This window comes from Canis lupus, chromosome 8, assembly GCF_003254725.2.
Source record: "Canis lupus dingo isolate Sandy chromosome 8, ASM325472v2, whole genome shotgun sequence".
Lineage (NCBI taxonomy): Eukaryota > Metazoa > Chordata > Mammalia > Carnivora > Canidae > Canis > Canis lupus.
In genome coordinates this window covers 31,721,083-31,734,636 of record NC_064250.1, presented here as the reverse complement: position 1 = coordinate 31,734,636, position 13,554 = coordinate 31,721,083, and the positions used below count along the sequence as shown (strand labels likewise).

Below are 13,554 nucleotides of genomic sequence, written 5' to 3'. Positions count from 1 at the left end.
CTTCTGATTTCCATAGCAGGGCTTTGACCTTTTATCTCTTCTCCCTATTCCATTAGCTTCATGAGCTTCTTCTGCATGTTATTCCCCTAACATGGGCTTTGTTCTTCAGCCAAGCTCATTTGCATTTTAGCTCCCAACACACCACTTGCTTGTTCCTATTGTTGGCATACCCAAAGAATTAATTGAACGAATGCGTGGATACACGAGACAGGTGCACCTACCCACACCTCAACTCTCTTCTGCTCTCTCTGTTCCTTGCCACCATAATCAGAGCAAAATATATTCATTCATACAGTCCTTGGAAATTGATCTCCTTCACAGATTGCTACTACTCAAAGTTGGTGTTATTCTTTCCTAGGTTCATGTTTCAGACATATGATCTGTAGTTTCATATCTGTGTTCTCCTTCCTTATGACAGAGATTGTGAGCTATTCACCAAACCCATCCTCTTCTTGTATGTAACAGGGCTCCATTTCACAGTCTTCTTCACAGTTCCTTAGATATGGCCATGTAACACAGTCGAATGTGAGTGGCAGTGATGCAGACCACTTATAGGGTGTACTCAAGACCAGACTATATATACACTTTCCATGCTTTCTTTTCTGTTTCACCTAGGGTGGGAAAAGGCAAAAAGCAAGTGGCCTTGGGAAACAGGTGTTGAAGATGGCAGAATCAGCCCTAGCCTGGGCGCTTAAATAATGAAGAGAGTTGGCCAGTGACCTGGAACATGCAGAAAAATAAACTTCTGTATTTCTGGGGCCATTACAATTTTGCTGGATTGTGTTTCAGCAGCTTAGCCCTCTCTAAATAATTCATTACTCAACTGGATTGCCAGTGCCCTGATTAGCTGCAGCTGTGTGAGCATTTGGACCTACACTTGTATGTGAATCAGAGTGGTAGAAATGTCTCAGGGTAGGACCAGGTAATCTAGCAGAAGGTGCAGAGAAAGGTGGGCGAGGCTGAGCTTTGGGATTCATCATGAGCATGAATGCAGGTTGGGTCACAGATAAGGAGGAAAACATTTTAGAAGAATTAATGTGTGGTCAGTGCTGGAAACTGAGGAGGCAGAAGCTGAGAGAGTAGATTAAAACAGCACCAGCAATCACTCTCACTGGCTTTAATTCTATTGCTAGGTCTGTTAGGAACACAGAGTTCTATTCCAGAAAACCTTAGGCTTTTCTTCCAATTGTTTCTGGTAAACCTTTAGAAGTCTTATTTCTGTGGGTTCCTGGTTACTTCCTTATCTGTGCCATCTCCCAGGATCAACACAAAGTTGGGTCAAATTAAAGTCTTCTGAGGCCCTATAATAAGTCTCCTCACTTCTCTCTCCTGGGCCCTCAGCTGGGGCTGAAGTCCTGACAGCTGGGCTTTTGACCAGGACGTAAACTACATCCCATTGCCAAGGACAGTTCAGGCCAAGCTAAGTGGAAGAAGACCAAAGAGTATTATGCCTTTGACCTCTGGATTAGACCCCCTTCCAGGTACTGAGTGGGCATAGGAAGATCTCAGAGGCTGGTTGAGGGGTGCACTGGGGAAACATTTTGACAGTGAATGTGTCGAGGTAGAGGAGAAAGCAATGGAGGTAAGATGGTCTTCAGGGCACTGAGGAGGTGGAATTTTTAGACTTCAGATTCATTAATTCATTCATTGAGTAAACACTTAGAGAATGCCAATTTAGTTTCAGAAACCAGGTATGTAAAATTTTAATGCTACAGAGAAGAATATAAGAAAGTAGTACATCCACTTTTTATAAAGTCAAATGGAAACTAAGAGCAGAGTATATGGCCATATCTCTCTACCACAGGGTCTTCCCTTGTTGAAACTGCTGAAATTTTATACAAAATATTTGGACTGGGCTACTTTGAGGTCTCTATCTTTAACAGTCCATAGCTGGAAGGAGATGAGGTGGGAGAAGGGAGAAGCATGAGTAAAAGCCATGATCTATGGGTAAGGAGCTTACCTACCAGGACGTCTAGGTGTAATTAATAGCATAAGAGTCTCTAATACAGCAGCCGGTTGAACAGAAGAACAGAGAACTGAGACTGCTCTTGAACAAAAAGTCTTGTTATTGCAGCAATTTGGCCAGCAACACAAGTTGCTGTCAAGACAGAACTCATGGACAGCACCATTTCCTGGTTTGTGTCCTCATATCAAAGCTAAAATTCCAGTTTTAATGACAAGAACTTGGCCCTCCAAGTCAAGAGTTAGGGAAACATTTTTGTCTCCCAGATGAGGTAGAAGATGAGAGAGGCCATCACACATGACCACAGACAGTACAAAGGGATATCTAGCTCCCTCATTTGTCAGTGGGTCCCAAGTGGAGCCTTTCTTGCCAGTGATGCTCCTGGGAGATCAAGTCATTGAGCTCTGTGACCAACTTGTGTTAGGTTAGAACTTCATGGTCCTGCTGATGTTAGAAGCTCTATATCCACTGTGAAGAAACATCTTGGATCTCCACATTTGTACAACCCAGGTCAATGATGCTTTCTTCATTTTTAGAACAATATGCTCTTGGGAAAGGAATCATTAAGCTTAATCACTCTAGGTAAGTAACTTTGATGATATAATACCATCCTCATTCTAGGGATGTTTATACTTTAACCAGCCATGAGAACTCTTTATATTGCAAACCTGATCAGTCAGGTTGGACAAGCATTCAAAGAGAAGTAACATAAGTCTAGTAACTGGGCATTTTCACATGTTCCCCTTTCACCAGATGGACATATGTAGGGAGGAGTTGGGGTGATGGTTTATGGGATTATATGTACTGAGAAGAGGTATGAAGTAGAAGATAAAGACAAGGATCTGTTCCTGCCTTCAAGATTAACTACCTGTAGGATAAGGGCCAAGCCATTTAGCCTTTTTGTGATATTTTTACTTATGAATAAAATTAGAATAACAATACTTTCTACTCTTATATGGGAATTATGAGGATCAAATAAGGTGACAGATGTAGACAATTCTATTAAGTACACACAAGTACAAAACATATTATTGTTACTGTTGCCAACAATGGGACTATGCATGCATGTGTATGTGTGTGTGATGTGTGTGTGTGTGTGTTTGAGAGACAGAGAGGAGAGAGAGAAAATGTGTTAAACAGTGATGTAGAAAGTAACACAGTATCACCTAATAATTCTTAGCTTGGACCCCCTCTACCCCCCAGCAACAGAAGGTAACTCTTCCACAAAGAAAAACAAAACACACACACACACACATAGACACAGAACATGCGTGGAGGATAGGGAATTCAGGTCAGTGAAAGACCTAGCAGGCCAAGATAAATCAAAGATAACCCATAGGTAAATGAGTAAAACAGACAAGAATTTATGGAATTCACGTTGGTGAGGTTTTAAAAAAAAAATAGCTTCCCACAGAAATAACTAATAAAAGTTTGCTAGTTAAAGTGAACTTTAGAAAGCAGAAATTAGGAATAATCTACAAATATTACCAAGTGTATTAAAACAAGAATGCAAATTCCAAGGCAAACAGCTTGGTGGAGGTATGACAGAAACCAGGAGTATGAAGCAAAAACAGTTTGTGGCCTAAAATAAAGTGTACTAAGGAATTTCATTAGTGCCACCAGCTGACTACTGAGGAAAGGTACAGTCAGAGCTGTGCCATCCATGATATGAGATGAGCAGCATCAGAGCCCACATGGGTAAGGGCCGTGCCAGGTCAGAGCATCAACAGGACATGAGACATGAAGATAACTTCTCTTCAGGAGCACCTATGTAAGTTTACTGCTCCTCAGCTGAGGCTGGTGGGGATCTTAGTAAATTTCCCTGGGAAGGGCTGCCCCAGACACTACATAGACCCTGATTCCTCAGCACACTCCAGGCAGGTGTAGACTCAGGCTTGTGCATTAAAAGAAAACACGTCTCCATTTTGCAGGTTAAGAAAACAAAGGACCTGCTTTCTATAACCTATTTGTACCCTATATGGGCTTCATGATTTTAGAAGCAAATGGAATGAGAAAGCATAAATTGAGGTTAAAAATTAAGAAAGAGTTTTAAGTAGTTTACTTCTGTTCCTTGGAATTTGTGTGGCTAGCTTCTGTCTTTCTTTAGTCCCTGCCCTGATATTTAGCAAGGGACAAGGGACCATAGAAATCACAAATGAAAGCTTCTAGAGAGCAATATATGGTGAGCTATAATATGTTTACTTATGAATTAGCCTTTAATCAACAGATTTAATATTAATTAATAATTCATAGGCTGCTCTTGCATAGAAATGACATAATTATGTTTCTGATTCAACCCAAAGTGTCCACTGCAAAATGTGTAAAATGTTAATTAGTAGTGAAATGCAGTTAGGAAAAAAATTGTTTTAATTATGTAATAAGGCTCATTACAATGGGTAATCAACAAAGCTGCCAAATTAGTCCTCTGGTGGCATTTTTCTATATATAGCAAATAAACTTTTGTTTGTAAAAAATGTGAGTCTGAACAGATTTTAAATTGCTTTCAAGAAAGGAGCAGCAGTAAGTCCCAGAAACAGTTAGAAATGATCTGTAATCTTTCAATACTCTGAATCCGTAAAGGTAAAGGTGGCTCAGATAAAGGGAGAAAAAGCCTCAAGTACCTCCACACTTCCCCCCCATCCCTCCCCTCCCCCGCCACTATTTGAACAAATGCTCCAAACCTCCACTGCGTTTGAGTCACTGTGGTGCTGTCTTTTGGAGACCGCAGCTGTTTCTGATAGAGTTCAAGATGCAGGAGCATTATCAATAAGGTAGTAATACACCACCTATTGAATATAAAACATCAAAGAAAAAGAAAACATGACCTCTGCCTTTTAGTGATAAAACCTCAAAACCTGAGTCTCCATCTATCTCACATGTGTGAACTTCATGGCCAAGGACTCATCAATCACATACACATGAACAAGATGCAACTCCATCCACTCACTCATCCATTCATTTGTTCATCAAAAACATACTAACTGCTTTCCACCTCCAGGCCCAATGCCAGGAACACAAAAAGGATTCAGGCATGATTTTTGCCCCCAAGGGGCTCTCAAGGATGGTATGAGGAAGACATTTGGTCTTTGAAAATCAGACCATCCTGGACTCCCCACACATTGTAGTCCCATCCTCACCATATCATAGTCATGTAAACTTGGGCTGTAAGTTAGTCATGTAACTTCTCTGAAGCTGTTTCCTCATCTACATGGGGATGGTCTCCTCTAGTTTGTGGGGCTCTTTAAAGGTTCCAATGGGATAATAAACATGAGGGGCTTAGCCCCACGCATGACAGAAGGCAGTGCACAAAGACTGCCTCTTTCTCCATCCATTACATTTTGCGTGGTAGTGGTCTGTCAACCTGAAATTAATACACATTCTGATATAGAGACAATGGATTTTTAAGGAATTGCCTATGGAATTTAATTCAAATTAATGAACATTTGTATGAAGTATTGCACTTGATACAGGGAACATAAGGGGAAAAGACCTAACCCCTCCTGCCAGGAGTGTCAAATCTATTTCTCCTTGTCTTGGGCCCTGCACCCACACTTTCTGCCCATTTTGCTGATCTTCATCCCACCTATGACTCTGCTTCTATCGCACCCTGGTCTGTGATCAGTTCTCTAGCCCTGAATCTCTTTGCCCACATTTGTCCCTCCTTCCCTCAAACTCCTAGCTCCTAACCTCTGCTGCCCATCCAACCTAAGGAGGCCAGATCTGTAAAGCTCCTAGAGGAGCTCAGGTCAGACTTTTCTAACCCCAGTATGGGGCAGAAATTCACTCTCTACCCTACCATACCATCATCCTTTCCATTAGGAAGCAGAGGAAGAATACAGTTCTGCAGACCATGGTACTCCTGCCTAGGGTAGGAAGTACAACCCTTTGCCCAACTCCAGGCCAGGCTCTGAGGGTCCTCTACCAGGTTGTTCACACCAAATAAGTGCCTAATTAGCCCCAGAAGGGTTGGGGAGCTTTCAGGCCTACCTCCAGATGAGTACAGAGTTCCAGCACCTGAGTGGGGGTGATTGGAGGGGTCTTGGCCACCTTCTTATATTCAGTGGCTCAGACTGCCTGGCTCACAGAGGGTGCTTAATATGTGTGGAACGTACAAATGCATGATTCTGATATGCTGGCCACCCATTGCATACAAGCCTAGCCCAAAGCTGGGAACAGCCAAAGCTTAATCACCCTGCTTAAGCAGACTTTCTGAGACCCACTCTGCCAGGAGGCTGCCAATTGTCAAATTTCACAGCTCTAGCAGAGACACTGATCCATTTGGGGGCATATGAGTTCATTGTGACAAATGCCTGGAACCTGAACTATAATGAGATGAGGCTGCCATAGTGGACACGTTCCAAGACTGAGCAGGGAACCATCCAAGAGGAGCTTGCCCAGGCTGAAATGTAGGAGTCCTTGCCTGGAGCCAGCAGCCAATGCTACTGAGATCTTACCACGGTCTCCTGCTGCCAGGATATGCCTAGTTTTAAAATGAAGGGACAGAAGCTACACATAAAAACCAGGAGGTCAGCTCCAGACCAGAGCAGGGGCATAAATACTCTGAAGTATGTTGTTAGGCCTTAGCCAGTTCTACTACTTGCCCTCTTTACTTATAAAATGCATTTTTTAAAGAGTATAATAGACACTAAGGATAGACTGAAAAGATAGATGGATGAATGAAAAAATGGATAGAGAGAGAGGGAGGAGGTTTTAAAGCATGACACTTTCCCAGAGGCATGAACATTTAAAAATAAAATATAGGGATGTTTGGGTGTCTCAGTTGGTTAAGTGTCTGATTTTGGTTTCAGTTTAGGTCATGATCTCAGGGTCATGAAATAGGGCCTTGCATCAGGCTCTGGGCTAAGCAGGGAATCTGCTTGAGATTCCCTCCCTCTCCTCCCTCTACCCCTTCCTCCTGCTTGCACATGCACATGCACACGCACTCTCTCACTCTCTCAAATAAGTAAATAAATAAAATCTTGGCTCTGTGCTCAGTAGGGAGTCTACTTCTCTCCCTCTCCTTCTGCCCTTCCCTCATCCCTATGTGCTCACACACTCTCTCAGATAGTCTTTAAAACTAAAATCTTTTTAATTAAAAATAAAAATAAAATATAAACCTTTATAGAGGAAAAGGCTCTATATGGAAATCCCTGAGACATCCCAAATTTGCCAGCCAGCTCTCAAACACAGGTTTTCTGACTTCAAATCATTATCCCAGGTTGCCCCTACACATGGCATTACAGCCTAAGGGAAATAAATTTGGATAATCAGGTACCACTGCTTTAAGAAATAAGTTGAAAGACACAAAGCCTGTGGTAGAACCAAAGATGAATTAAATAATTTGGGGGCAATGAGAACAGCATTCAGAAGAAACAATAGGTAACACATTTTTTGATTCCTAAAACCATTTTCCAATAACCCAAATTTATTTTATTATTTAAGATATTATTTATTTGTTCATGAGAGACACAGAGTGAATCACAGACACAGGCAGAGGCAGAAGCAGGCTCCATGCAGGGAGCCCAATGCGGGACTTGATCCCTGGACCCCAGGATCACACCCTGTGCCAAAGGCAGACACTCAACCACTGAGCCACCCAGGCGTCCCTCCAATAACCCAAATTTAGTTTAAATCTACACAGCAGCTGCTAGTAGTATCATGTAATTCTCCAGAGGCACCTCCTTCTGAAGACAGAAATTTAAATAACTGTATCAAATCCTGGTGAACTTTCGCCATTAGAAATGACCTTGAGGCTAATCAGACCTCCACGTTCTATATGTAACAGACACCCAGGAGTGCTGGATATGTTTGGGTGGGCTCCTCTTGGAACTACATTCATTTTCAAGTTATAAAACCAGGACAAAGATTTCTATAAAATTTGAATAATCCTGGTTTGTAAACATGCTATTGGTTTTCATTAGGATGGATTACATTACAAAGCAAGCTATTAAATGTGAAATGAGCAGCAGGGACAGACTCTTCCCTGACAGCCTCCTCAATATCCACCCCCTCAGGGTCACTGCAGGTAGTAAGTTACAGTCATGACACATGGGAACATTTTTGCTGTCCCACTGTAGTTACCAGAGCCATGTGAACTTCGGGTACTGGTTGGCTCTGTAGTTCATATGTTAGCTAGGGTTTCATATGCACCTAAGATGTAGACAAGGCGGATTCACACTCTTTTACCAAAGTCCAAAAGATCTCTCCTCAAAATTTCTCAGTTCCCTATAGGCTTATACCTGTATTGTTCTTAGTCTCCAATTCCCTACTTCAGATGAAGTTTTTTCAGTCTGTATGCCTTGATCTCCACTCTGGAATTGACCCAAACCTGGTACCTACTCTCCAAAATCTCTGCCTTCAAAACAAGTTCAAATCATTATACTTATTATTAACCATTAAGAGGTATTGAATGCTTATTTATATCAGACTCTATCCAAAGCACCTATAAAAAATAGTGAAAAGGAATAAAGGGAAAAGGAGAAAAAATGAGTGGGAAATATCAGAAAGGGAGACAGAACATGAGAGACTCCTAACTCTGGGAAACGAACTAAGGGTGGTGGAAGGGGAGGTGACTGGGTGACGGGCACTGAGGGGGGCACTTGATGGGAGGAGCACTGGGTGTTATTCTATATGTTGGCAAATTGAACACCAATAAAAAATAAATTTACATAAAAAAACAAAAAAACAAAACAAAGCACCTATGTATTCTCATTTGATCCTCCCAAGAACCCTTTGAAAGATATCCACAACTTTTACCTGTAGCAGAATGAAGAGTTGAGGATCACAAGGAAGTAGCATCATATTCTATGCAAAAGAAAAACAACATATAATTGTGTCTTGGTCAGTCTGGCTGCCCTGGTCTCCCGTTTCTCACAGACAACCCCATCCCTGCACCCCCATCTTGCTCGTTTCTACTCTCTCCTATCCCGAACTTCCCAGTTATTCTGTCTGAGATTAGTCTAGGAATGTCTTTCTTATGCAAGGAAATTGTGCTGCTTCTGAGCACCTACTCCCAAATCCACATGTACAAATCCAGTGTGGTACTCAACGGAACAAGGTGACTTGTTCTCCATAGCAATGTCTTTCCTGAGAAGGTATTTGGGGTTATAAGCAGCAGGTTTGGTTAATATTGTTATTATGGTTCTTCCTGTTGTTGATATACCTACAATGCCCAAGAAACCATATCAAATAACAGGAGTACAACTGGAACAATTATTGGACACTTTCACTATATTTAATTTAATTCTTTTGCATATATAGTGCATTTTCATGTTCTAAATTCAAAGAGTTCAAGAAGATACATAGTGAGAAGTTTCCTTTACCCTGGTTCCCAGCCAGGTCCTTCCCACTGAGGGCAACCAATTTACCAGTATATTCCAGGGATATTTTAGGTATCTATGAATATGCCAATTTAGATTTCACCCTTCCTCTTTTTATTACAGTGGTTTCAAATGGTAGCACGCTAGCCACTGCTTTTCTCACCCAACAACAGCTCTTGGCGGTCATTCCAAATGAGTACATTCAAAGGTTCTTTGTTCCTTGCTACAGCTGCTTAGTATCCTCTTGAGTTCCATAATATATAAGCCATTCTCCCAAAAAGGGACATTTAGGGTGATCTGAATGTTCTGTTATTGTAAACTACAATTACCAACTTATAAGCTACAATTAATAGCTTATTACATCGTCTCACACATGTGCAAGGAAAAATAGCTTTAAAAAAGTTATAAGAGAAGTGCTATAGAGAACAGAATCTACCTGCAAAACTCAATAGATACAGCAGGGTTCTCACATATCACAAAAAAGAAAGGATATTCAAGTGCATTCCCTCATCTTCCCTTCTCTCCTTTAGCTTCTTTTTACATCCCTTGCTTCTCTCCAATCTCTCCAATCTTCTCAGAGGAAGGTTTGCATTAGTGATGGCTTTTTCCATCAGGGATCATCCCCTGTTTTGCTTGCTGCACAATCCCTCCCTCTGAACCCATTCCTTCCCCTCATTGTATAAATATGCTGTTTGCCAAGAAGAAAACCAATCATCTAACTACCACTTCCCTGACTCTGTGATCTCACCGTTATCTACTTTCTTAAAAGTGAATAGTTGTTAATGCTAAATGTTAAGTACTCATTATGTGTCAAGCACCATTCTCAGTTCTTTATGTGGATTAACTCATTTAATCCCCCACAGTGTTATAAGGAAGATACTATACTATCTTGACCATTTTTTTTTTTAAATGAGGAAAAAGGCACAGAGAAGTTAATGAACTACCCAAAGTCACACACTAGTAGATGACAGAGCCAGGGGTTGAACTGAATACCCTGACTCCAGAGTTCACAAGCCTGATCTCTACACTTGTCCTTTGCCCCCACAGTTCTTGACAGAGTGGTCTCCATCATGCCTCTGCTTCTCACCTTCTCAGGTGGGATTCTCACCTGTCTCGGCTCTTAGCCCTCCATTCTTACTGAACCACCTTCCACCCTTGGTATTCCACAGAAACTCTTCTGGAAAGCTACTAGTGACCAAATCTGAAGAATCTTACTTTACAAACATTCGTTTCTAGTCACTATCCAACAAATAGAAAAAAAATGTAATAAGATGTAATTCCTACTTTCAAGGAGAAGGGTTTAGAAGACTAAACAAGGTAATCACAAAACAATGTGATCTGTGTAAAAATTAAAAATATGCAGAGGATATAGGAGAGAGTGTTCACTACATCCTGAGTGGTCCAACATGTTTTGTGAAAGTGATGGTACCTGAACAGCATTTGGAAGAGTGAATAAGCATTTTCCAGGCACAGGAAGGCAGAGAGAATATTCCAGAGAGATTGTGAAGGATAGATATTGTTTGAAAGACTCTGATTCAATATTGCAGGAAATAAGCATCAGTAGAGTCTAAGAAGAGAAGACTGAGGGTGACTGATAGAGAACATGATGGAAGAAGAGACTGGAGAGTGAAGAAGGGCCTTAAATGTCCCACAAAGGAGCTTGGATGTTACACCAACAAGGGAAGGAGCTAGCACACTACCTCAAGTCCTTCCCAAATCAACTCAATCACCCTCAGAACTCATGTGCTTCTTATAAGCCTAGTTTATGCTCTGTTTCAAAATACTATAAAAATACCCCAACTGGTTTCTCCATCTCCAGTGTCCTCTACACCCTGTATACCACCTTCAGGCTAGTCTTCCTGCTGCTGGGATATATGCCACATGCCTGCTCAATCACAACTATGATTAATTTCCCATGGTTTTGTGAACCTGATTTAACTCAAATCTGGCATTCCAGACCCTCCATGACTGAATCCACGTCCCTTCTGCCTTGTCCCCAATCTGCTCTCTGCCTACCCTACATTCCAGTTAATCTCCTCTCCCAGCTCACCCTGTCCACGTCCAGAGCAGTTTTGCTTAGGAAGCCCTCCTGGCCTCATATTCCCATGGTAGCTCCTCTAGAAATCCTCTTCCTCCTCTCCCAGACTCTTACAGTGTTTATCTGTACCTCTCTTTTGGCTTGGCTATTTATTTATTCATTCAACATTTGACAAGCATTATTTGGGATCCACTATGTACCAAACACTGTACTAAGTACTGAGTATCCAGAGATGACCCAAAACAGGGTGGGGGACAATTTTGACACATACCTCTGGGGACATCTGGTAATGTATAGAGATATTTTTGGTTGTTGCAACTGAAGGGAGAAGGGTCCTATTGACATCTAGTGAACAGAGGCCAGAAATGCTGTCAAAGGGCCTACAAAACATACAACAACCCCCACAATAAAGACTCATCTGGCCCCAAATGTCAATAATGACAAGGTTTAAATCCTGTTAAAACAAAACAAAACAAAAAACAAAAAACACCTGGGGATGGAGGATCTGTATTGTTGTGCTTAGTAACCTCCAAAATATACAACATAATGACTTGATACATAGCAGCTCTTAAATATTTGTAAGAATAAAAATGGCACCCTTAGGATGTAGGAAAGGGATAAGTTTTAATTAGGAAAATCAATAAGAAATATTACTTAATTTCAGAGGGGAAATCATAGCCTAAACTTCTTTGCTATGTGTATGGTAAATTAAGTTAGTATTTTATGCTCCATTGTTGTGTTTTCTTCATTATAATATTAATCATATAAATCCAGAAACTTCCATAACTCATTGGGAAAGCAAGGGATTAATTAGGCAATTTTAAGATGCATAAATACATTAATATTAACAAAATATATATGGTGATGAGGGAGCACATTAAGGGACATAAATCAAAGATAATCTAACAGAGCAAACATACCAGTGGAAAACAGGCTTGTAATGTCTAGAACTATTCTTTTGTATTTAATAATGTGACATATTCCTGGCACAATCTTCCTATTCATTATAGGGCTATTAATTTCATCATATGCACCTTGCATGAACCTGCTTTACTGCATTTGTGATTATAATGTGAAGGGTCCTAAGAGGTCACTGCCATGGCAATGACTTGGCATCCACAGCTTTTGAAATGGTTCCTGTGCAGAGAGTGAAGAAAAACATCTGGCAATGGACGGACTCAGGATGTGCTAACAGAGGTCTGCACACAGACATGCATTTCAGGGTCAGGCTAATTGGAAGCAAGCTCCAGCCAAGCTCAGGCTCTCCACGTAAATGGAGGATTTTCCTGCCCAGCTGTCTAAGGAAGATTTGACTCAAAAGTAAATATCCTTAAAATTCTAGCCTTAGAAGCTAATTTGACCCTTTTATTTTACAGAGAGTGAAACTGAGGCAAAGGAGTTGATGTGGGCTGTCAAAGGCAGAGAGCTGGCTAGTGAATGCCCTGGTGTGGGGGCCTCCTAACTTTACTATATCTCTCTGCATTACCTTACCATTATATTCCTCTGATTTTAAACACATCTATTATTGAATGGAAATTATACCTAATATACCTGTTATTAATCACTTATATCTTTATTTCATGCATTGTTTGATTTCAATAGCATTTTATAGTTCAAGGTGATGTTATATACATTCCTTTAACCAAAAATGGATATGTGCATATACTGATTTGCTCATCCGTTGGTATCTAATGGTCAGTGTGTATATATAGCAGCCAGTTTTTAACCAGGGAAATGAAAAGTATTCCAGATATTTCAGAGGGGATTTAATAATACAGGTAATTGGTTAGAAAGGGGATGGACCATTTGCTTCACCGTGGATGGAACTGGAGGGTATTATGCTGAGTGAAATAAGTCAATCGGAGAAGGACAAACATTATATGGTCTCATTCATTTGGGGAATATAAATAATAGTGAAAGGGAATAGAAGGGAAGGGAGAAGAAATGGGTAGGAAATGTCAGAAAGGGAGATAGAACATAAAGACTCCTAACTCTGGGAAACGAACTAGAGGTGGTGGAAGGGGAGGAGGGCGGGGGGTGGGGGTGAATAGGTGGCGGGCACTGAGGGGGGCACTTGACGGGATGAGCACTGGGTGTTATTCCGTATGTTGGAAAATTGAACACCAATAAAAAATAAATTTATTATTATAAGAAAGAAAGAAAGAAAGAAAGAAAGAAAGAAAGAAAGAAAGAAAGAAAGAAGGAAAGAAAGAAAGGTGATGGAGGGAATTGGG

The 13,554-nt window shown here is 41.0% G+C and overlaps 1 long non-coding RNA gene across 1 annotated transcript in view; it reads right to left on the bottom strand.

Annotated features, from left to right (window-relative positions):
* The window catches only part of LOC125755570 (uncharacterized), a 69,188-nt gene that overhangs the window by 24,654 nt on the left and 30,980 nt on the right, over positions 1-13,554 (bottom strand). The window contains exons 2-3 of the long non-coding RNA XR_007412355.1: positions 8,720-8,767; positions 4,645-4,749 (exon numbers count right to left, since the gene is read on the bottom strand). This is a non-coding gene — a long non-coding RNA (uncharacterized LOC125755570). The remainder of the gene's footprint in view (positions 1-4,644; positions 4,750-8,719; positions 8,768-13,554) is intronic.